Genomic DNA, 24,883 nt, shown 5'->3' with positions numbered 1-24,883 from the left:
AAACTTTAAACAATTGTCGCCTGGCGTTGGGGTTAGAGTTGGGTTTGGGTAGGGATGTCATTTCATGTAAATCTAACCCTAAACCGAAGTGAAAATGGTAAGAAAACAGGAAAAAACAGTTGAGTAACCAATCCGTGAGAATGCCAAGGAAAAAGACAGTCCGTAGCAGGGCCACGGAAAAATGCAGAGATCCGTGAGAATGCCAAGGAAAAATGAGCACAAAATTCTGTGACTATGCCACGGAAATTCATGAGATCAGGTTGTTGTAAGGGTTTTGTTTCGGGTTCTGTGTTGTTTTGTGTTTTGAACTTTTATTTTGATATCCTGATCTGGTTTTTATTTTGAAATCTTGTCATGTTCCACTTCACTCTGTACTTCCTGTCTGTTCACTACTTAACCAGTAAAATCTGTTCATTCCAGGCAAAGTATTGTATGTATGTATGTATGTTTCTCTGCTACACTACCAAGCGTTTATCCTGTTCCTGTTTATCTGTTTCTGTTTTTGACCTGTTGCCTGATAATTTGGATATTGATTGTTTGCTGCCTGCCCTGACCTATTACCTGTTATTTGGATTACTCTTTTGGATTGCCCTGTGGATTTGTTTGCCTGCCCTACGTGGAATTTAATAATAAAACCTCCTTTGCATATGGATTCTACTCTCACTTGCTTTGTGTAAAGCAGCCCACGTTACACTGATTTTACTTGATGACTTAAAAACGACTTTTAAAGAGAAGGGAACCAAAGCTTTTATCCAAAAATGACAGTTTCTATAAATGAAAAAGTTGACGCAATTTTTTTAACATCAATCTTAAACTGGTGAGATTCTTCCACTTACAGTTTTTCTGCTTACAAATCCCACCACATAAATAGGTAATCCGGCATGGCGCAACTGGCTTTTAAAAGGGATAGTAAGATGAGACTCATTGGTTTATTGCGCCCAAAACACACCCATTACTCATTAAGAGAATAAAGATAATCCTCTAAGACCATGTGCCAGGCATGCCAACCACTTTTTCCCATCGTTAAACCTAGCAAAAGTGGATTCGAACATGCCCCAACTGCACTTGCGTGGTGCCCTTAGAGACCATGCACTTATGATGTTGGGAAACACTTGAATTATTGAACTATACTTTTAATAATGGAATTTGCGATCATAGTTGGCTAATGATGTTTTTGGGAAAATGCACCAGAGGCTGATGTAGTGCACAGCACTGAACTTATGTTTTTGAAAGTACTGTTTAATTTAGTAGTTTAGTAATTATGTTTATAAATGCGATGGGAATTTTTTATTAAATGGAGCTGTAGTATCCTTCAGTTATTCAATTATAATTAAACAAACTTCAATCATTAAAGGATATTCTGGTTCGTTTCATTTCGTCTTTTGATCCAGCGGTTGACTTTTCTAGTTTAGATTTTCCAGACCTTCACACGGTGTCCAGATGATTCATGGCTGACAGTTCAGTTGTCTTTGGTAAATACACACAGTGAGGTTGAGGAGCCGAAGCTAAAATGTGCCACCTGTCAATCATTCTGATCCTGAAGGCCCTTAGGTTAAGACAGCAGAGGCTCATGGGAGAGCAAGAGCAGTCAAACGCTCCACTGATCTCTGTCTCCTGGACCTATACACGTCTCAAATGAGTCTCAGTCTGTCCTCTACTGTCCAATATACACCATACCTGTCTGAATTTCATCGCTTATGTGCGGTTTTGCCCTTTTCCTGTCCAAATCACATCCCGTTCATCTTCTTAGGTCATTGACTACTTTCTGCAACCTACTAACAGTATAAGTAGAATGTTGAATCAAGGAAAAAAATGAATTGTACTCATAGTGATTAAATGACACATAGTTATAGCAATAGAAATATAAATAGCATTACTTTAATCAACAGTACTTTTATTTTAATAAATGACAGCAGGCAAGATTTGAGGAGGGAGTAGTAGACTTGTCGCTCTGCCAATACTTATTAAAACAGCCATGTTTAGACCTTTGCAGGCATTTAAAGGCGGAGTCCATGATGTTTGAAAGCAAATGTTGATATTTGAAATCACCTAAACAAACACGCCCCTACCCCAATAGAATCTGGACCTTCTGTTGATAGACCCGCCCCACACATACGCAACCCGGCATTTGATTTGATTTGATTGGCTAAAAGTGTGTTTTGGTAGTCGGCCCTTCTAATTTTCCAAAGCGTTTTTCAAACATCGTGGACTCTGCCTTTAAATGCTCACTTTACATCTACCTCGTGGTTAAATAAGTTATTTTTGTTGACGCTGTAAACTAACAATTCAATCATTTTTGCAATTATTATTAAGCAACTGCTGTGAAGGTGATTTTTAGTTGATGCAAGAGGAGCTCAGATGCAAAAGCCGCTACATGCCTCTAAACACTGCCACCGTCAAACATTAGATAACAATGTTAACCGAAAGTTCTCTGCATGTATTATTCAAATCCATTTAATCCCACCCTAAGGCCATTTAGAAATACTATAGTTTGTTGGCAGAATCTATTAAGAGTCTGATGGAAAAAAAATGCTAATATACAAAAAACATGTCGCACTTAGCAGGTTTTGCATGAGCTCTTTAATACTGCAATAATGATCCAATCATTAACACCTACATCATCACACAGATTAACAAACAATAACAAAGTAAATAGGGTATCTTTTAATTTTATGTACCCTTTATGCTTAAGATTTAGATCAAGAAAATGTTTTAAAAGGCTTCTTTTGTTATTTATGTTCAGTGTTGTATAAAGTACTAGAAAGCAGTACTTGAGTAAAAGTACAAGTATTGTACTAGAAAAAGACTTTAGTAGAAGTGAAAGTTGTCTTTTAAAATATTACTTAAGTAAAAGTCTTAAAGTATCTGATATATACTGTACTTAAGTATCAAAAGTAATTTTCTGATATTTAATGTACTTAAGTATTTGAAGTAAAAGTAAAAAGTTTTTTTTTTAAGCAAGCGGTTAGAACTTTGATTGTGAACTTTATTGTGGCTTTCTTGTAGTAAAGCATATTCAGGGTTCCCATTATCTTCTTAATCTTCATCATCAAATAAAAATCTGTCTTTTCCAGCACTTTTCAGGCACAATTCTCTTAAGTTCAAAGAGCAAACAGCATATTTTTAGAGCTGACATCAAATAAAAAAGCAGAAATTTCACTTTTGTATGAACTTCAGGTAAAAATGAAAAATACATTATAACTTATTTCTTTCAAAACATGAGCATATTTTTGAAAAAAGTGGAGTATCCCTTTAAGTTAGCTGCTCTACTAAGAAAAAAATGCCAACTCGTTGTGTGGCAATGAAAGCACTGTGACTTTGATACAATGCAAGCGTACATTCACAATGTATAACATTAGCACAACATTATCCTATAACCACTGAGTTTTAAGTTAATTAACATAAAAGGAAATCTCAAGTTTGACAAAACGTATGATGCTTTTGAAGACATGAATATAGTCCTTAACACTTTCTTTCTAACCTGCCACTGATTAACATGTTTTTAACAAATATTTCTCAATCTAACATTAGCCTACCGGAGGGAATATTTGGCCGGCAGTTATGCTATAATGTTACCATAAACAGTTAAGCGTGTTTCAGTTGAGAGTTCTCTGTGAATTAAATAAATCCATGGGAAATCAGCGGTGTAATGTTAACGTTTATTAAACATGTGCGCCTGGCCATCACATTAGACAGATAATTTTCTAATACGGCTTATGATAACTAATGTTTAATCACATTGACATTGTGGCTTTACTTAATAACTATTATTTTAACGTACCTTGATGTGATTCTTCAGGTTGGACGGGGAGATTTTTAAATGACAAAATGTAAGTGATTTTCCCTAGGCATAAGAGGCACTTTATTCGGTAATCGGGAATCTTTAATTCCAATGTACAAAAACATTTCTTACAAATACGGCCACGGATGTATAACGTTAGCTTTCTCACCCTGTTCTTCGTCGGGGTGGTCGATTACGATAACGGGAGGTCCTCCAGTAGGTGCTTTCGTTGCACTTACAGTTGTGCTTCCTCATCCTTTGGCAACACTACGCTAAAAAAGAGTGTGCGTGAAATAGAGTGTGCGGAGCGTGCGTTAATCAATCTAGAAGCACTGATTCGCCAAAACCTCCCTTATTGAGTGTGCGGAGCGTGCGTAAATCAATCTAGAAGCACTGATTCGCTAAAACCTCCTTTATTGAGGTCGCACACATTTCTTCTGATTTTATTTTGTAGTAACGAGTAACGAATATGCTTAGTGAAAATATATTGGAGTAAAAGTATACATTTTATCTAGAAAATGTAGTGGAGTAAAAGTGAAAGTAGACAAAAATTTAAGTACAGATACGTGAAATTTCTACTTAAGTACAGTAACGAAGTATTTTTACTTCGTTACATTACAACACTGTTTATGTTCTATGCACATGATACAGAAAATGATTTAAAATCATATTTTAATTCATGTAACAATGCAGCGGGTTGCTATGTTGTGCAGATCATTTGCCCTTACAGAATTTCAGACATTTTAATGTACCCATTACCTGACTGTCAGAACAAGGTTCAAAAGCTGTCACTGAGATGTTAGGTTCTAATGTGTAGCATTTATATGCACCTCTGAGGTATCAATATGTACCTTTGATGTCCTAATATGCACCCTTTAGGTACAAAGGTGTAATTTTTTTAAAAGGGTACCACCCCAGTGACAACTTTTGTACTTGATATACTTGCTGGTGGCTGAATCAATTTTACAAATCATTTAAAAGTCTGTTATACATTTACTAAGACTTCAAAAAACTGCTTCATCGTTTTTTGGCCCTAGCACATTCGTTCGGCTCCATTTAACTGTGTTTGGATAAATCGAAGATGAACATAAATCACAATGCAGCATTGTGTCAGCTATGGATAATCTGCAGAGATAATCAAACCAACCTTTAGCACTAAACACATAACTTCATGTCTACTATTAGGATACTTTTACAAAATAAAAAAACCACTGCCTGTTAATTATTTTAAACAGGGCTACCCAGTCCTGCTCCTGCAGATCTACATTAGCACTGTAGTGGGGCACAAACTAACATGGGGTTAATTGTAACAGAGATCTTTCACATAGTTACACAGTTCCAAGCAATCCGTGTTTTTGTAAAACTGTAGTAAACTGTAACTTTCTGTAACTGTAGTAAAACCATTGTCAATTTTCGTAAGGGTTGCCTGGATATTGCGCAGAAATTACTTGTAATTTGTGGTTTAAAAATAATATTTCAATGAAATTACGTATGTATTACCATAACATTACCCAGTTATTACCGATCTGTAAAGTGTTACCCAATGAACCCCACAAATGGGATACATTGTAACATTTTCACTTTTGAACAGGTGTGTTTGATTGGAATTGAAGCTAAACTATTCAGGTCAGTCTCTATGAGCAGGTTTTGGCATTTAGCAAACTCTTTTATGCAAAGCAACTTACAAAGATTTGGAAACAACAAAGCGATTTATCATATGGAGGCAATAATACAAGAAGTGCTTCAACCAAGTTCCTAGTTATTACAATTCCGAGACAATACCTGTTAAGAGAAAGTTATTTTTTATAATAGAAGATAGAAGAGATAGAAGAGCAATCAACATACAAAAATATGAGTTTTTAAATGTTTTTTAAACGTTGCAAGAAATGTGGCTGACCGGATTGTCTTTGAAACATCATTTTAGAAGCAGGGAGTAGTGAAGGAGAATGAGCAGAAAAGTGATTAAGTTTCCTTTTGTGAAGGTGTCAAAAGGTGCCACTTATTTGCTGAATGCAAGGTTCTGGATGGGATGTAGGAATGTAGGAAAGTATGCCTGTGCAGTGCCAGTGAAAGTTCTGTAAGTGAGCAGTAGTGACTTATACCTGACCCCTGCTTTAATCGGTAGTCAGTGAAGAGAGATGAAGAGTAGCATCACATGAGCTCTTTTGGGCTCTTGAAAGATGAGCCAAGCTGCTGCGTTCTTAACCAGTTGGAGTGGTTTGATAGCCCGTGCAGGAAGACCAGCAAGGAGAGCACTGCAGTAGTCCACCCTAAAGAGTACAAGGGCCTGGATCAGGAGTTGTGCAGCATGCTCACTAAGGTATCTTACTAATGTTGTATTACGCAAATCAGCATGACCGTGTTGTCTTTGCAATGTGATCAGTGAAGGACAGAGGGTCATCAAAGATTAAACAGAGGTTTCTGGCAGTTTTAGATTGATGCTAAGTTAAATAGAGAGGTTGTGCTGTATTTTGGGTTGTGCCGGAAATAAAAGCGACTCCGTCTTAGTTAGATTCAGCTGGAGGCGGTGTTTCTTCATCCAAGCTGAGATGTCTTCTAAACAGGCTGTAATGTGTGCTGTTACAGTGGGATAATTTGGGTGAAAATGGGAAGTAGATCTGGGTGTCATCAGCATAACAGTGGTAGAAGCCATGCGCCTATATTATAGGACCTAAGGATGTCATGTATATGGTAAAAAATAGTGGACCAAGCACTGAACCCTGAGGGACCCCAGTGACTATCTGGTGAGTTGTGGACAACGTACTCCTCTATGACACCCTGAAGAATCTATCGGAGATGTAAGATTTGAATCATAGGAGATGAGTACCTGTGATCCCTAACAATGATAGGATGGCTAGTAGGAACTGATGGTTGACTGTGTCAAAGACTGCTGACAAGTCTAGCAGAATCAGGACCAAGGATTTGGATTCTTGCTGTAATGGTTCTGTGACCGATAGTAGTGCTGTTTCGGGGAAGTGGTTGCATTTGAAGCCTGACTGCTTGTCATCTTGTAGGTTAGCCCACAGTTGGTATATTTACCATTGAACCTGCAATCTAAAACTTTATTTCTATATCTCTCTTTAAAACATAAAGCTGCAGGTTACTTTATGTACTTGGGTTGAACTCAGATGACATCAAACTGAAACTTTCTATGGAATTTATTATCTACACAACAATCCTTATCATAAGCTTGTTGCAAATCAGGGTAAGGTAAAGAGATTTTTGAACACCAGTTTTAATGCACTTGCTAAATAACTAATTGTTTTGTATTACATGGCCATGCTTTTACCAGTGTGTAATGTTTAAAAATAAACTATCAGTCCTACATTTAACAATTACACACACATATAAGTATAAGGCCTTGGAAAACCAACTAAGCCATCATATGGATGACTAAGGTGGCCTGGGGGATTCACACATTGCAAAAAATATTAGGAAAAAGCTATTGTGCCAAATATAAGTAACATCAGCCCAGTGGACCAGACAGAGCTGCAGATCTTTATGACAGAGCTTTGTGCTTCTGACCTCACATGATAGTTTGGGTCCAAAAGATATTTTGAGAGCAGTAATCTTCTCTGTAGAAGAAAAATCTCTGTAAAATTGAAAATAAAGTAGTTTTCACACCTTTGGATGCACATGACCCTTAAATGTCTTTGACAGTGTATCTCCACTGCTTTGCATTGAAAACCAAATCAAATTGTCTCCCAGCATTAGTTTTTTAACTGTACGTATCTGTGAATTCCCATGGCTTTATGTTCTCTGTAGCCAATAAATTCAGGGTTCTTGGCCTTTCCTAATATCGCCTATGCATAATCCTAAATGATCCATAAACTATTGTTATAAACTGCATTCAGTTTTCAGTTTGTCAAACCTTAAGCAAAACATGTGAAGTGCAGTGACATTTAAAAATTCATCTCTTTAAACAGTGCTTTATAATTATCTATTTCTGTTTGTTGTCTATGCTGTTGCTAGAGTGCATAGCTATTAATAAATAAAATAGGCGACAAAGATGTCAATAATCCACCGTCACTTCAGCATTCCACTGATGCATTTGGATGTGTTAAGTATCTTAAATGTTTGACACAGATCAACAGATTATGTTGACAGATTAATCCTGCTGTGCTGCAGAACAGATTCAGACACATTCTAATCCTAAATCCTAATTCAGTAACTTCAAATATTACTGCTGGTATGCATGTTTTTCCCAAGAGCCGTGGCTATTCTAAATTATACTGAACTTAAAACGTAACTAACCAATGTGTACTATTCACACACAGTCCATTACACACAACAGCAAACGTTTCACATGGTTATATTGGCCACCATCACATTATGCTGCTTATACCTCCATAGAAACATAGGAACCAGAGCAAAAGCGCCTCACTATCCTGAGTCTATCCTGAAGTCAGAGCTGGCCACAAGGTTTTTCAAAAAGCTGGAGGAATTTGTCGAGCCCCTCACGGAGGTTCTGTCTGCTGGTTTGCCTAAGCCTGAGCCAGGGGAGGAGCGCTGGCTTAAGAACTTTCTTGCGGAGTCTATCCCCACCCCTAAACTCATTCCCCAGGTACCTGTAATGGGTATGTTGGATGACCCTGTTTCCTGCCCACCCCTTTGCCCGGGATCCTGCCCACCCCTTTGCTCCTGGATTCTTGTGTACCCTCGCTGGTTCCATCCACCTCCAATTCTCCTGTGCCCTGTCTCCCTTGCTTCCTCTGGCCTAGTGCTTTCACAAAGCTACTGTATTGCCTGGCTGTATTAGAAGACTTCATACTAGGCCGATACCACTTTTTCATGTCTAATACCGATGTTGATACCACAACCTTGAGTATCTGTCGATACCGATCCTGATCCAATACCATCTCTATCGCCCTTTTAATCCATTAAATTAAGTAAATTTGGGAAGTAAACCATAACTTAAGTATGATAAACAAAAAAGTACCTCCGGACAGGTCCCATGTATTGTTTACGCTTAGCAATGGTTTGGCTTATGTCACGCTTTTACGGCATGTTGCTCAGTAAGTCGACTTCACGGCAAGTTTCCATGACAGTTAAGGTCCGTGTTGGTATCAGATCGGATTGTACCCCGCGATTTCTTTAATATTCAATCCAACCATTTTCACCAATATCGGACTAATATCGATACAGAGTATCGGATCGGCCCACCCCTACTTTATACTACAAACTGCTTTTATTTTATGAGGAACAGATGACAGAATTTTGTTCAGAAACAGAAAATCTTCTTGATTCAACTTTGCTTTCAGTGAACGGAACACTCAAAAATAAACAAATATCGCAATAATTGATGCATTTTTTTTTTTACAAATTTTGGTAGATGCCTTCATTCAAAGCGACTTTCAGTGTATTACAAGGTACGTGTGTTTCCTGGGTTCAAACCCACAGCCCTTTGCACTGTTAATGCAATGCTCTACCACTGTGCTATACACGAACGCAGATCAGTATTTTGACCAGATTTAAGTCAACAATTGTCCAGAATATACTGTATGTGAACTCCTTCCTATTGAACTCATTGAATAAACACTGGAATAGACATTCAAGGATACATCTCATAAAATTGGATGAGAGAATGCCCAGATTCAGAACTTTAGTCAGGTTTGCTATTTTAAACCACCCTAAAATGTTAAGTACAGTTAAGGTGAAACATTAAACATGCCTTATTTATACACCTTCTTACTACAGTGAAAAAAGGGTGACAAAAAATGATGAATATGCTTTTGCCTTTAGTATGATAAGAAGTGCAAAGATTATGTAGTCTACAGCAGAAAAATAAATCTGATGTCGCCGCTTGCTGTTTAAGAAGGTCTCTTATTCATTTTCATCTCTATGGTAATAATCGCTGCCTCATTTCAGTGTGTAACGCATTCAATTTGATTACCTGTGCTAAGCACCTTTTCAGCAAGTGAAAGAGGCCTCAGCTGCTTGGACCAGAAATATTGAGCTCACCTGTCATAGCCGGGCCAAAACCACATCAATCCTAGCAGAACTCATTGGCTTTGCTCATCCGGAACCCAAAACAGTGAAACGTTGAAGTAATTGCATCAGCCAGGCGATTCAGGCTTTCATTATCTGTACTAGTCATCCTACGCTGAGCATGAAATGATGTGTAGATCCCACACCAGGGCTGCTGAGTTTCTTCTATAAGATCTGAGGGTGTGATGTGTGTGTATGGTTGTGTGCGCCACTTCTGTAAATCCAAGACAGGACATCTGCCTCATACAAACGCTCTATAACCCCTCTCTAAATTAGTTTTATCTCACAGTCAATGCAATAAGGTGCATGCCGATGTATTCAGTCCAAGTCAAACTAGGGTTTGGTCCAGCATGGGAGTCAGTTGGTCTAATAATGGTTAAAGACCATGGCCTCTAGGTTTACAGACTGTATAGCTCTCACACACTAGGGGCCCTATTTTAACTATCTAAGCGCATGGTCTACAGCACATGGCATGTGCACTAAGGGCGTGTCCGGATCTACTATTGCTAGTTTAATCCAGGAAAAATGATTTGTGTGCCTGCCTCATGGTCTTAAAGGGTTGTTACTATTTTGGTAATGAGGAATGGGCAATAAACCAATGAGAGTCTTCCCCATCCCCTTTAAAGCCAGTTGTGCTCACACCATGGCGTTTCCTTATTTACATGGCAGAGTTTTTGTAAGTGGAAAAACTGTAAGCGGAGAAAGAAGACGACCAGTTTAAAGTGCACCTTTTTCATTGCTAAAAAACAACATTATTTTGTGTATTTGTTATAATACAATGTGTTTGCATGGTTTATAGTAAAAAAAAGCAATATTTTCCACATACCGTACATTTTGTAGCTCCAGTCTTCCTGAAACACACAGATTTTGTACAAAGCTCATCGATTTGAAAAGCGCTGTGTCCCTGATTGGCTAGCTAATCTGTACGTTGTGATTGTCCTGAATACCTCTGACGTCAGCCGGAAATGTGACACTCCTTACCATGTTTAAAAGATTTGGCCACAATGCAATGCTAACAGGCTGAGTACTAACTTACAGGCTGAGTCCGAAGCGGGAGGAATTTAAAAAATGTCGCTATTGTCTATAGCAAACAGGCCCAGGAAGTAAACTGTTGCCTGCAATCCGTGTGTTTGTTGTAGTCCAAGAAAAGAGATTTACATTGGACACGAAAACTCACATCATTGTTTACAAAGGGGTATGTACCTTTTGCATATCGTTAACATGTACTAATACACACCTACACACAAAAGGAAATTGTGAATAGTATAATTAGTGCTCTTTAAGATTTATGTTAAATATTGTGTTGTTTTATTCATTGAAATGGTTATTTGGATTAATAAAGCTTTGGTTTCCCTTAAAAGATGAAATTAATGTAATCTTAAAAATGTTTTTATCAGAATAATTTACGAAAGGTAAGTTATGAAGGTAATTTAGCGCCTGGAAGATTTGCATGCGCAGGATAAAATTTGTGGGAATGTACTTAACATTGCAAGCGTAAAATGGGTTTGCATGTGCAAAAACAGTTTTGTGGAGGTGTGAGTCAAGTTGCAAGCGTAAGAAAACAAGTTTTGCAACATTCTACTGTTAATCGTAAGTGTAATTCATGTCTTGTAAAACTGAAACTTCATATTTACGCTAAATAAGTATGAACTGTATGCATCTGACCTCAGTTTTTCCGCGCTTACACTTTTGGCACGGTTTTTGCGCTGAAATACTGCCAAAAGCATTGCAAGTCTGCAAACAGTGGTGTGCAATCAAAAGCACACGTTCATGAACGGCAAATATGAATTAATCGCGCAGAATCTGTCTCTGTGTGTAAAATAAAATTTTGTAAATGACTTGTTGCATACGAAGGGAAAACTATTTCCTGAAATAACCCGACATCTACTGGTCCCTCTGCGCTTGCAGTTTTGTCACGATTCTCCCACTGATTTGAGTTTGCAAGCGCGGGTGGGAAGGTGGGGCTATGAAATGAGGCTCCCAATGACTCATTGTTTTCTCTTTTCTGATTGGTTCAATATAACGCCAGGACTTTTCTCAACCACTTCACCGTAGCCTGCCTGTAGTCTTGCTTACTAGAAGACTGCTGATAGTTTTTACTTAAAACTTTCGTTTATACATTACAGTAAAACTGGTCTCATTAATATGGCTTCATTCATAAACATAATTTTGTTACTTCTGTGATAGTAGGCCAATCGTACAGTAACTTGTTTAGTAAATACGTTAAAGGAATAGCCCCATTCATTCCTATGGTACAAAAGTTTTATTTTGTGGCACCATACTTACTGGTATAACTCCTCATGTAACAGTCTTTGAATAGGGAAAACACGGAAGTGTTTGGTGGCTTCCCTGTTTGGTACCATAGGAATGAATGGGTCTAGGCTAAATGCTAACACATTCACAACACGCTGTACAGTGCACGCATTGAAAAAAGATAGATATGTATTAATTTGTCTAAGTTGAGGTAATAACATAGTTTAATATGGCAAAAGGGTAGACTATTCCTTTAAATAGAATAAAGTTTTGAATTGGAATGATATGCTACACTGTTCTACTGACAATAATGAATACATCCATGTACTCCATCATAGACCATAATAATATGGCATTGAATGGAGTAGCCTACTATTTATAAAATTACTTAATAAGAAATGACTCCATGTAGCACCAAATACTCCATCCTAGTCTATATAATTAAAAACTGCCATGCTTTGATGTTCTTTCTCTGTTTTCTTTATTTCTATTTTATTTGAAGCTGCTTTGGTATGATGAAAAATTTTTAAAAACGCTACATAACTAAAATTGACTTTTTATATATTTTATATGTATTCTTATTTATATATATGACATTATTATATATTAAATATTACAAAACACCAGCTTAAAATTCAGAATCAACACATGTCAGCCAGCTCAAAGGTTTATGTATTAAGTCATTATAGTAGTATTCCTGCAGCCTCTTGGACAATACTAAGAGAACCCCTGGGATTATTGAACCAATCAGAAAAGAGAAAACAATGAGTCATCAGGAGCCTCATTTCATAGCCCCGCCTTCCCACCCGCGCTTGCAAACTCAAATCAGTGGGAGAATCGTGACAAAACTGCAAGCGCAGAGGGACCAGTAGATGTCGGGCTATTTCAGGAAATAGTTTTCCCTTTGTATGCAACAAGTCATTTACAAAATTTTATTTTACACACAGAGACAGATTCTGCGCGATTAATTCATATTTGCCATTCATGAACGTGTGCTTTTGATTGCACACCACTGTTTGCAGACTTGCAATGCTTTTGTCAGTATTTCAGCGCAAAAACCGTGCCAAAAGTGTAAGCGCACGGTTGAAGTTATATGAAGTTTCAGTTTTACATGACATGAATTACACTTACAATTAACAGTAGAATGTTGCAAAACTTGTTTTCTTATGCTTGCAACTTGAATTACACCTTTACAAAAACGTCTCGGTTACGTATGTAACCCACGTTTCCTGAAGGAAGGGAACGGAGACGTCACGTCGTGACCGACGAATTGGGAACTCGCTTAGAGAGACCAATCTGCTTCGTACTCTACTAAAACGCCAATGAACTTGGCATTGAGATATTTGCATAATGCTGGCGCCGCCCCGCCAGGTGCGCATATAAGCCGCAGGTGCAAATGTGGAAATTAGCTTCGTTTCGCTGAGAAAGCCGGAAAGTGTGACCGGCCGATAAACAGCAGGGAGCAGCCCTGTGGCGACGGGACGTGACGTCTCCGTTCCCTTTCTTCAGGGAACGTGGGTTACATACGTAACCGAGACGTTCCCTTTCAGTCGGTCACTACAACGTCACGTCGTGACCGACGAATTGGGAATCCCTACCAAAACGCCACTGAGGGCTGACCTCTTCCAGTGTCTGTGTAAAGCCCTCCGGTTCCACTTAAGGATAAGGAGAATTCGGTTTTAAGGCGGAAGGCCGGGCACTATATGTTCCTTTAACCCCACAGTAGTGCCAGCGGCTGGGAAGCGCCCTATCTGAGCGGTATAGGAACGCTGCGGAAGCCACCGCCCCGTTAAGGGCTATTGGTGGGCGAAAGTCAACCGTAGTTGAGGTATAAATGACAGCCGTGGCTGTGTAAGCAAAACAGTGCTCTGCTGAGGGAAACGTGGGCTAGTAGGATTAACCCCACGGAAAAATACTCACAAAGGAACCCGGTGGGACGCAATGTGTATGCCCGAGCCAAACACAGGTTCGCGAGGATGCAGCTAGTGAGAGGCTGGCAGCAGATGCTCCGCAACATCAGGCTGCCAAGGCAGCGGAGGAAGGCAAAACAAATTATTACGCATTTTTGCCCCGATGGCCTTCCATACTGAGCTCAGTTTGGAGCACCAGTCGGAGGCTGCAGGCCGACCTACGAGCCTGTTCTCTGTGCTTCCCCTAGCGAGGAAAGGACACGAGAGGAGACAGGTTCGACACGAACACTAAAATCTAATGAACGTATTAGGTGTCGCCCAACCAGCAGCTCTGCAGATGTCTGTTAGCGAGGAACCACGAGCGAGTGCCCAAAATGAGGCAACACTTCTAGTAGAGTGAGCTCTCAAATTAAATAGACAAAGAATGCCCTGCAGATTATAAGCAAGGGCGATAGTATCAACTATCCAATGAGACATCCTCTGCTTAGTGACAGCTTTCCCTTTCTGCTGACCACCGTAACAAACAAAGAGCTGATCTGAAGTCCTGAGGCTTTGTGTGCGATCCACGTAGAGGCGTAACGCTCGTACGGGGCATAATAAAGCCATGGTTGGGTCTGCCTCCTCCGGGGCAGCGCTTGCAAGCTCACCACCTTATCTCTGAAGGGAGTGGTGGGAACTTTGGGCATGTAGCCTGGTCTGGGTCTCAGTGAGACAGCAGGACCAAACTGAAGGCACGAATCGTCAAAAGAGAATGCATATAAATCCCTTACTTCATGAAGGCCAAAGACCACAACCACTGATAGAAGGCACCACAGGGATTTGATCACGGAAGCTCCTACTTACGAGACAGGTGCTTGGGCCATGGACACCCTTGAGACTAAAGCCAGGCAAAAGACATGGCGCCCTAACAGGAAATGCTAAACAAATTAAGTCTTATCAGTGAAGGCTTTAGGGTAAAGGTTGTTCATAAATCAAATTGGTCCATTTTCCAAAAATATCCAAAAGTTATGACAGCTTTCATAAGAACCATGACTTATAAGGAGGTTGTATTTTATCTGATAAACAGACACAAAGACAGCCCCTAGCTGCCGTCAGACTGAGGTCACTGCTGGGATTTGAAAATCTATGTTTTGAGGGAGGATGAGTCACAGTGTGAAGAGATACAAAAATGTGACAAGAAAGCCGCTGAGTGGAGGCCGAAGACAGCAAACATCGTTAGAAGGCACCACTGGGATTCGAACCCAGGATCTCCTGTTTACGAGACAGGCGCTTTGACCGGCTAAGCCATGGCACCCCACAAAGAAGTGCTTCCGGAGTTAAGTCCTATCAGTGAAGGCTTTATTCTCCAGGGCGTCCATGAATTGGATTGGTCCGTTAGAGTGAAAATTAGAAAGTTTTGCCCAAAGTACGGGCCTTTGGCTGAAAATGGACCGCTGCCGTGACAACTCTGAATTTTCAGGATGTACCATATCTCAACTGAGAAACAGCCAAACAAACAGACCCTAGTTGGCCACGTGATAAAGGCTCCGCTGGGATTCGAACCCAGGATCTCCTGTTTACTAGACAGGCGCTTTAACCAACTAAGCCACAGCGCCACTCTCCAGCTGCAGATTGTGGAAGGGTGAGTCACAGTATGAACAGGCACAACAATGTGAGATGAAAAGCTTTGAGCAGGGTCTTGGTAGCTAAAAGCCTGCGACTCTGGTGGGTCTCGAACCCACAACCTTTGAATCACGTCAACTCACAATCTAGAAGTCCAATGCGCTGTAAATTGCCCCACAGAGCCTACAACAAACCCTTTGATGTGTTGCTCACAATTCTGGGGAAAGACAGATTTCAATTATTATTAGCTTTTGTATTTTTCAGCCCAAGAGTTACAATTACTATCTTGACCTTCTGCTCTTTACATATGCAAATTAGCACAATTGTCAAATGGAAAGCAGTTTTAGGATACGAATTCAGGAGCTTTCACCAGCTAATGCTGTGCAACCTAACGTCACATGTCTTCAGATCTACTGAAAACGGGAACAAGACTGTCATGTTTTCTTTTTGGACCTCCTGCCTTTTATGTAGAACGGAGAAAACGGCAACTAAAAGGATGGAATCGCTGGGACTTGAACAATCTGTTTACAAGACTTGATCACTGAACAGCTATGCCAGGGCATCCTGAAACTCCATGGCTATATTTTAATAAAACCAAGTACAAGAAAGTCAAACCTCCTTGTGGACCTCCTTTCTCTAAAGTAGACCGAAGAACAGTCGTTGATAGGAAGGCACGGCTTGGAATTCAACAGTCTGTTGACAAGACCGGCCCTTTGACCAGCTGATACTGTGCACCCTAACGACACATGGCTTCAGGTCTACTGAAAACGGGAACACGTCAGTCGTATTTTCTGCCCGGACCTCCTGCCTTTTCCTGTAGATCAGAGAGCAGAGCCTCCGAATGGAAGGAAACGCTGGGATTCGAACAATTCGCTTACAAGACGTGGTCCTTGGACAGCTATGCCAGGGCATCCTAAAATTGCACGGCTTTCTTTTGATTTAGACAGGTAAAGGAAAGTTAAATCTTTTTGATGCCCTTCATGAAGGCCAAAGACCACAACCACTGATAGAAGGCACCACAGGGATTTGATCACGGAAGCTCCTACTTACGAGACAGGTGCTTGGGCCATGGACACCCTTGAGACTAAAGCCAGGCAAAAGACATGGCGCCCTAACAGGAAATGCTAAACAAATTAAGTCTTATCAGTGAAGGCTTTAGGGTAAAGGTTGTTCATAAATCAAATTGGTCCGTTTTCCAAAAATATCCGAAAGTTATGACAGCTTTCATAAGAACCATGACTTATAAGGAGGTTGTATTTTATCTGATAAACAGACACAAAGACAGCCCCTAGCTGCCGTCAGACTGAGGTCACTGCTGGGATTTGAAAATCTATGTTTTGAGGGAGGATGAGTCACAGTGTGAAGAGATACAAAAATGTGACAAGAAAGCCACTGAGTGGAGGCCGAAGACGGCAAACATGGTTAGAAGGCACCACTGGGATTCGAACCCAGGATCTCCTGTTTACGAGACAGGCGCTTTGACCGGCTAAGCCATGGCACCCCACAAAGAAGTGCTTCCGAAGTTAAGTCCTATCAGTGAAGGCTGTATTCTCCAGGGCGTCCATGAATTGGATTGGTCCGTTAGAGTGAAAACTAGAAAGTTTTGCCCAAAGTACGGGCCTTTGGCTGAAAATGGACCGCTGCAATGACAACTCTGAATTTTCAGGATGTACCATATCTCAACTGAGAAACAGCCAAACAAACAGACCCTAGTTGGCCACGTGATAAAGGCTCCGCTGGGATTCGAACCCAGGATCTCCTGTTTACTAGACAGGCGCTTTAACCAACTAAGCCACAGCGCCACTCTCCAGCTGCAGATTGTGGAAGGGTGAGTCACAGTATGAACAGGCACAACAATGTGAGATGAAAAACCTTTGAATCACGTCAACTCACAATCTAGAAGTCCAATGCGCTATCCATTGCGCCGCAGAGCCTACAACAAACCCTTTGATGTGTTTCTCACAATTCTGGGGAAAGACAGATTTCAATTATTATTAGCTTTTGTATTTTTCAGCCCAAGAGTTACAATTACTATCTTTACCTTCTGCTCTTTACATATGCAAATTAGAACAATTGTCAAATGGAAAGCAGTTTTAGGATACGAATTCAGGATCTCCAGATGAAAGGACAGGAGGTTTCACCAGCTAATGCTGTGCAACCTAACGTCACATGTCTTCAGATCTACTGAAAACGGGAACAAGACTGTCATGTTTTCTTTTTGGACCTCCTGCCTTTTATGTAGAACGGAGAAAACGGCAACTAAAAGGATGGAATCGCTGGGACTTGAACAATCTGTTTACAAGACATGATCACTGAACAGCTATGCCAGGGCATCCTGAAACTCCATGGCTATATTTTAATAAAACCAAGTACAAGAAAGTCAAACCTCCTTGTGGACCTCCTTTCTCTAAAGTAGACCGAAGAACAGTCGTTGATAGGAAGGCACGGCTCGGAATTCAACAGTCTGTTGACAAGACCGGCCCTTTGACCAGCTGATACTGTGCACCCTAACGACACATGGCTTCAGGTCTACTGAAAACGTGAACACGTCAGTCGTATTTTCTGCCCGGACCTCCTGCCTTTTCCTGTAGATCGGAGAGCAGAGCCTCCGAATGGAAGGAAACGCTGGGATTCTAACAATTCGCTTACAAGACGTGGTCCTTGGACAGCTATGCCAGGGCATCCTAAAATTGCCTGGCTTTCTTTTGATTTAGACAGGTAAAGGAAAGTTAAATCTTTTTGATGCCCTTCATGAAGGCCAAAGACCACAACCACTGATAGAAGGCACCACAGGGATTTGAACACGGAAGCTCCTACTTACGAGACAGGTGCTTGGGCCATGGACACCCTTTAGACTAAAGCCAGGCAAAAGACATGGCGCCCTAACAGGAAATGCTAAACAAATTAAGTCTTATCAGTGAAGGCTTTAGGGTAAAGGATGTTTATAAATCAAATTGGTCCGTTTTCTAAAAATATTCGAAAGTTATGACAGCTTTCATAAGAACCATGACTTATAAGGAGGTTGTATTTTATCTGATAAACAGACACAAAGACAGCCCCTAGCTGCCGTCAGACTGAGGTCACTGCTGGGATTTGAAAATCTATGTTTTGAGGGAGGATGAGTCACAGTGTGAAGAGATACAAAAATGTGACAAGAAAGCCACTGAGTGGAGGCCGAAGACGGCAAACATCGTTAGAAGGCACCACTGAGATTCGAACCCAGGATCTCCTGTTTACGAGAAAGGCGCTTTGACCGGCTAAGCCATGGCACCCCACAAAGAAGTGCTTCCGAAGTTAAGTCCTATCAGTGAAGGCTGTATTCTCCAGGGCGTCCATGAATTGGATTGGTCCGTTAGAGTGAAAACTAGAAAGTTTTGCCCAAAGTACGGGCCTTTGGCTGAAAATGGACCGCTGCCGTGACAACTCTGAATTTTCAGGATGTACCATATCTCAACTGAGAAACAGCCAAACAAACAGACCCTAGTTGGCCACGTGATAAAGGCTCCGCTGGGATTCGAACCCAGAATCTCCTGTTTACTGGACAGGCGCTTTAACCAACTAAGCCACGGCGCCACTCTCCAGCTGCAGATTGTGGAAGGGTGAGTCACAGTATGAACAGGCACAACAATGTGAGATGAAAAGCTTTGAGCAGGGTCTTGATAGCTAAAAGCCTGCGACTCTGGTGGTACTCGAACCCACAACCTTTGAATCACGTCAAGTCACAATCTAGAAGTACAATGCGCTATCCATTGCGCCACAGAGCCTACAACAAACCTTTTGATGTGTTGCGAAGCCATGGCACCCCACAAAGAAGTGCTTCCGGAGTTAAATCCTATCAGTGAAGGCTTTATTCTCCAGGGCGTCCATGAATTGGATTGGTCCGTTAGAGTGAAAACTAGAAAGTTTTGCCCAAAGGACGGGCCTTTGGCTGAAAATGGACCGCTGCCGTGACAATTCTGAATTTTCAGGATGTACCATATCTCAACTGAGAAACAGCCAAACAAACAGACCCTTGGCCACGTGATAAAGGCTCCGCTGGGATTCGAACCCAGGATCTCCTGTTTACTAGACAGGCGCTTTAACCAACTAAGCCACGGCGCCACTCTCCAGCTACAGATTGTGGAAGGGTGAGTCACAGTATGAACAGGCACAACAATGTGAGATGAAAAGCTTTGAGCAGGGTCTTGGTAGCTAAAAGCCTGCGACTCTGGTGGGACTCGAACCCACAACCTTTGAATCACGTCAACTCACAATCTAGAAGTCCAATGCCCTATCCATTGCGCCACAGAGCCTACAACAAACCCTTTGATGTGTTGCTCACAATTCTGGGGAAAGACAGATTTCAATTATTATTAGTTTTTGTATTTTTCAGCCCAAGAGTTACAATTACTATCTTGACCTTCTGCTCTTTACATATGCAAATTAGAACAATTGTCAAATGGAAAGCAGTTTTAGGATACGAATTCAGGATCTCCAGATGAAAGGACAGGAGCTTTCACCAGCTAATGCTGTGCAACCTAACGTCACATGTCTACAGATCTACTGAAAACGGGAACAAGACTGTCATGTTTTCTTTTTGGACCTCCTGCCTTTTATGTAGAACGGAGAAAACGGCAACTAAAAGGATGGAATCGCTGGGACTTGAACAATCTGTTTACAAGACATGATCACTGAACAGCTATGCCAGGGCATCCTGAAACTCCATGGCTATATTTTAATAAAACCAAAAGAAAAGAAAGTCAAACCTCCTTGTGGACCTCCTTTCTCTAAAGTAGACCGAAGAACAGTCGTTGATAGGAAGGCACGGCTTGGAATTCAACAGTCTGTTGACAAGACCGGCCCTTTGACCAGCTGATACTGTGCACCTTAACGACACATGGCTTCAGGTCTACTGAAAACGGGAACACGTCAGTGGTATTTTCTGCCCGGACCTCCTGGCTTTTCCTGTAGATCGGAGAGCAGAGCCTCCGAATGGAAGGAAACGCTGGGATTCGAACAATTCGCTTACAAGACGTGGTCCTTGAACAGCTATGCCAGGGCATCCTAAAATTGCACGGCTTTCTTTTGATTTAGACAGGTAAAGGAAAGTTCAATCTTTTTGATGCCTCTCTTCACGGAGACCAATGCCAGCAGGATCAGAGTTTTCATTGACAAAAACTTCAGACTCGCAGACTGCAAAGGCTCGAACGCGGGATCTGTAGGGCTTCAGCACCATGGACAGGTCTCAGGGAGGAATAGGTGGAGGGCGCGAGGGGTTTAGCCTGCGAGCGCCTCTTAAAATCTAATAACCAAATCATGCTGGCCAACTGATCTGCCGTTAATAAGTGAGTGATGAGCAGAAATAGCAGCGATATCAACTTTAATGGTGGAGGGTGCCAGCCTACCATCTAACCTATGTTGAAGATATATAAAAGCACAATGTTAAGCATTCTCTGGGGTCCTCGCGTTGCGAAGAGCACCAGGTGATGAAAAGGGTTTCATTTAAGCACGTAAGCCCGTCTTATGGACGGTGCTCGTACCGCGTCGATGGTGTTAGATACCGCTTGCGATAAATCACCTAAACCTTGCGCGCACTCAACGACCATACATGGAAATCCCACAGGTCGGGGCGCGGGTGCCATAATGTGCCCCTTCCTTGAGAAAGAAAGGCCTTCCTCCGGGGAATTCGCCAGGGAGGGGCTGTCGCGAGGAGCATTAACTCTGAAAACCAATTCCTGGTCGTCCAGTACGGGGCGACTAGTAAAAGGCTCTCCTCGTCCTGCCTGACTTTGCACAGTGTCTGTGCGATTAAGCTCACTGGAGTGAATGCGTATTTTCGCATGCCCCGCGGCCAGCTGTGTGCCAACGCATCCATGCCGAGGCTGCCCTCGGTTAGTGAATAAAACAGGTGACAGTGGGTATCGTCCGGTGACGCAAATAGATCTATCTGTGCACGACCGAACTTCTTCCAAATTAGCTGGACCGTCTGGGGGTGGAGTCGCCATTCGCCGGGGCGCGCAGCTCGGGAAAGCGCGTCTGCCGCTGTATTGAGCGAACCCGGGATGTAAATGGCACGAAGGGACCTCAGATGCTTCTGACTCCAAAGGAGGAGATGACGAGCGAGATGCGACAGGTGACAAAAGCGCAAGAACTGCCTTCCTGCTGTCCTACTCAGCGTAGTGATGCGAAGAGCGTCCTGCGAGCACTTGACAGCCGCACCATGGCGTCGTTCAGCACTGCAAAGGCGCGGACGTCGTTCCCGTAGAAACGACAGTCGTCTCCGCAATCCAAGAGGGTTATGCTCTCACAGAGAGAACAAAAGCTCTCCACGAACGCAGCCTCGGAGTGCTCGATGCACAAGCATGAAGATAGCGCTCGTGACCGTCACTGGAATCCCTGTACTTCTCGCACCCAAGATCGCACGGAGGAAAAGCTATCCTGAAAAGGACGCTGATCTCCGAATATACGAGAGAGTGGCTGTCTTTAAAAAGACACAGAGCTCTCACGTATCACTCTTTAGGGAAATCACTCTTTAGGTGCTCAGCTGATGATGCGCACAGGGAAAGGAAACGCACACACTAAACTCAAAACAAAAAATATGCAGAGCAGTGGAATACTGCGAGCGTCCGCTGTGTCAGTGCTGCTTGTCAATCAACTTCAGCAACCGTTCCCAGAAGAGCAGAGAGTACTTCTCAGTAGCAGATAATGCCGGCTTTCGAAGCGAAAAAGCTAATTTCCACATTTGCACCTGCGGCTTATATGCGCACCTGGCGGGGCGGCGCCAGCATTATGCAAATATCTCAATGCCAAGTTCATTGGCGTTTTAGTAGAGTACGAAGCAGGTTCCTCTCTCAGAGCGAGTTCCCAATTCGTTGGTCACGACGTGACGTCGTAGTGACCGACTGAAAGGGAACTGTTTTTGCACATGCAAATTTATTTTACGCTTGCAATGTCAAGTACATTCTTACAAATTTTAACCTGTGCATGCAAATCTTTTAGGCGCTAAATTACCTTCATAGTAAGTACTCTAAAATATTTATTTGTAACAAAAAGGAGATAAAGAACTTACTAACGTGTAAAAAACCAAGGGAAGAGGGGGCCCTTGAAAAGTCTGGAATATATTTTATTTTACCTGGATATTTTCATTTCCTAATTAAATTTTATAATAAATGTCAGATGAAATGTAAAGTTAGTGTATTGGCTAAATAACTGTTGGACTGACTACATTTTGTATAAGTAAAAACGATCTGAAGTCTCACGGTCTCACCTGCTATTGCGGCAAATGGTTTAGTCCATCTGCACGCACATTTTGTTTACGTTTTGGAACGTCTGGTGGAGCGCAAATTTCTCTGGTGTGGTTGAATTGTCTTTCTCAAAAAAAGCTAAATCAGCATAGGGCCCGGGACCTTGTGCTACGCCCCTGGACAGCGCAGTGAGTGTTTTGAAAAATCATACTTAATAAAGGTTCTCATCTCATCATATCCAGAGGTACAAAGTCATTATATAGAGTACAATACATCTGTGGGGTAGCATTTAAAAACATATCAAAATAAATGCAATATCTGCACTTCTTAAAAGCAAAAAATCAGCTTACCAGGCTAAAGGTGAAGCAGCTTAAAAAATCTGTCCTCATTTATGTCCAAGAGACACAATAGTGATCCTTTTACATTTTAATCCTTTAATTTTTTATATTTAAAAATGGATGTGAGTTGTTGCTGTTTATAAGTGCATATTACTAACACCTTCTTAAAATAACAAAAAATATTGTGCCATTGACTTTAGACTTTAGACCAGGTTTTACTTGGTCTATGGTGTAGTTTTAGTTGCCTCAAAATAGCAACACACCAACAATGTGCCTTAACACACCTCGTTTTCAGACCAGCACGGCCCATGGGCGCACAAATGGGTGCAAATGCATTTGCTATTTAAATAACGTGGTGCTGAACGTGAAAATCACAACTTTACTGAAACTAGCAAACAGGACTGCTCTGATTGGGACTCAAACCAACCAAGGCCTTTTGCTTCTGTTGCTATAGCCTGTAGGGCTGAGAAAAAACAGAAAACAAAACATTTTACTTATAAATCTGCCACCTAGTTTTGCTTTATTATTCATATTTAAACACTGCCTATTGCAATACAATATATTCATATTCTAGCAATGTTCTCCCACTTGTTTTGCTATTATAACTGCACATATTTCCAACATTGGTAGAAGCAGCCGAAGAATGGTAATTGACAAGAAATCACCATTTTACCCAATCCCGCTGTTAACGTTTCTTCAGTCATTACGACATTTAAGGACATTTCCACCCTTACAAGCACCAGAGAGGTTTAGAGTACTGTATAGATTTCACACACTAGTCATCCTTTTTTAGGATGTTTCAATACGGCTGGGTTTATAATGAAATTGTAATAAATGGGTGAAATGATTATATCTTGGTCTCATGCTGGCACAGAAAATGTTAGAAAATATAGTTTGGTTCCTGTCAGCTCATAAACTGGCTTAATGAGTAGCAGGCTTTCTCTGTTTTTTCTTAACTGTACACAACACAAATTTAAACTTGTTGTGCTATAAACATTATATGGAATGTCTTTATTTTATAGCACATTTTAAAAAGCATTCATGCTGACCAAAGTGCTGTACAATAAAACACAGCAACAGTTCAAGACCACTACATTGTGTTTTATTAAAAGGCAGTGAAAAGAAACAAGTTTAGAAGATTTTTAAAGCAGATAATGAAGCTGACAAACTAACACTGATTATTCCATAAAATAGGACCGGCAACCCAAAAGGCTTTCCATCTGCAATGCTTTAACATCTAGCATGGCACTGAGGAGATACAGTTTGGTCTAGGTGGATTATAAGGATGTGGTAAGTCTGACAGGTTACTGGGAGCTTGGTTATATAATGATTCAAGTGGGCCGAATTCGTAGATATAATTATTCTGGTGCCAGGGGGACAAAATCCCTATCAGTCTACTGGCCACCTGCCTATAATTTCCTTTATTCAAAGACAAAAATAAATATTTAGATATGGATCTGAGGACCTTAATCATGTCTAGACAATAACTTCCAGGCAGAGAAACTCTTGTGGCTCTCATTGGTAATCAATAGGCTTGTTTCAGATGTGCCTCACCTTACCTAGAATCCAGGCAAGAACAGGCAGGCACCTGCAGTCGGAGGGGAGTGAAATAAGTGCAATCTCATAGTGGATCAGCTACCGCTGAGATCAAAGCCCGATATCACACGATTCATGCTTGTGCTTTGTGATTACTAAATTAGATGTGATATTCCTAGTGCTGTTAAATTACAATAAACATGATTAACACGACACACATAGTATTAGTTATTTACCCCCCCCCCCCCAAAA

At 41.2% G+C, this 24,883-nt stretch overlaps 6 non-coding genes across 6 annotated transcripts; all 6 read right to left on the bottom strand.

Moving 5' to 3' along the window:
- Positions 1-15,152: 15,152 nt before the first annotated feature.
- On the bottom strand, positions 15,153-15,226 carry trnat-cgu (transfer RNA threonine (anticodon CGU)). Its single transcript has one exon. It is a non-coding gene; the product is annotated as a tRNA-Thr (tRNA).
- A 227-nt stretch (positions 15,227-15,453) lies between these two features.
- trnat-agu (transfer RNA threonine (anticodon AGU)) lies at positions 15,454-15,527 on the bottom strand. The gene has a single exon. It is a non-coding gene; the product is annotated as a tRNA-Thr (tRNA).
- Positions 15,528-16,961: 1,434 nt separating this feature from the next.
- On the bottom strand, positions 16,962-17,035 carry trnat-cgu (transfer RNA threonine (anticodon CGU)). Its single transcript has one exon. It is a non-coding gene; the product is annotated as a tRNA-Thr (tRNA).
- Positions 17,036-17,262: 227 nt separating this feature from the next.
- On the bottom strand, positions 17,263-17,336 carry trnat-agu (transfer RNA threonine (anticodon AGU)). Its single transcript has one exon. It is a non-coding gene; the product is annotated as a tRNA-Thr (tRNA).
- A 1,396-nt stretch (positions 17,337-18,732) lies between these two features.
- Positions 18,733-18,806, bottom strand: trnat-cgu (transfer RNA threonine (anticodon CGU)). Its single transcript has one exon. It is a non-coding gene; the product is annotated as a tRNA-Thr (tRNA).
- Positions 18,807-19,561: 755 nt separating this feature from the next.
- trnat-agu (transfer RNA threonine (anticodon AGU)) lies at positions 19,562-19,635 on the bottom strand. Its single transcript has one exon. It is a non-coding gene; the product is annotated as a tRNA-Thr (tRNA).
- Positions 19,636-24,883: the final 5,248 nt, after the last annotated feature.

This window comes from Misgurnus anguillicaudatus, chromosome 9 (assembly GCF_027580225.2).
Source record: "Misgurnus anguillicaudatus chromosome 9, ASM2758022v2, whole genome shotgun sequence".
Classification (NCBI taxonomy): Eukaryota; Metazoa; Chordata; class Actinopteri; order Cypriniformes; family Cobitidae; genus Misgurnus; species Misgurnus anguillicaudatus.
The sequence above is the reverse complement of the archived record's forward strand: the minus strand, read 5'-3'. Positions and strand labels throughout refer to the sequence as shown.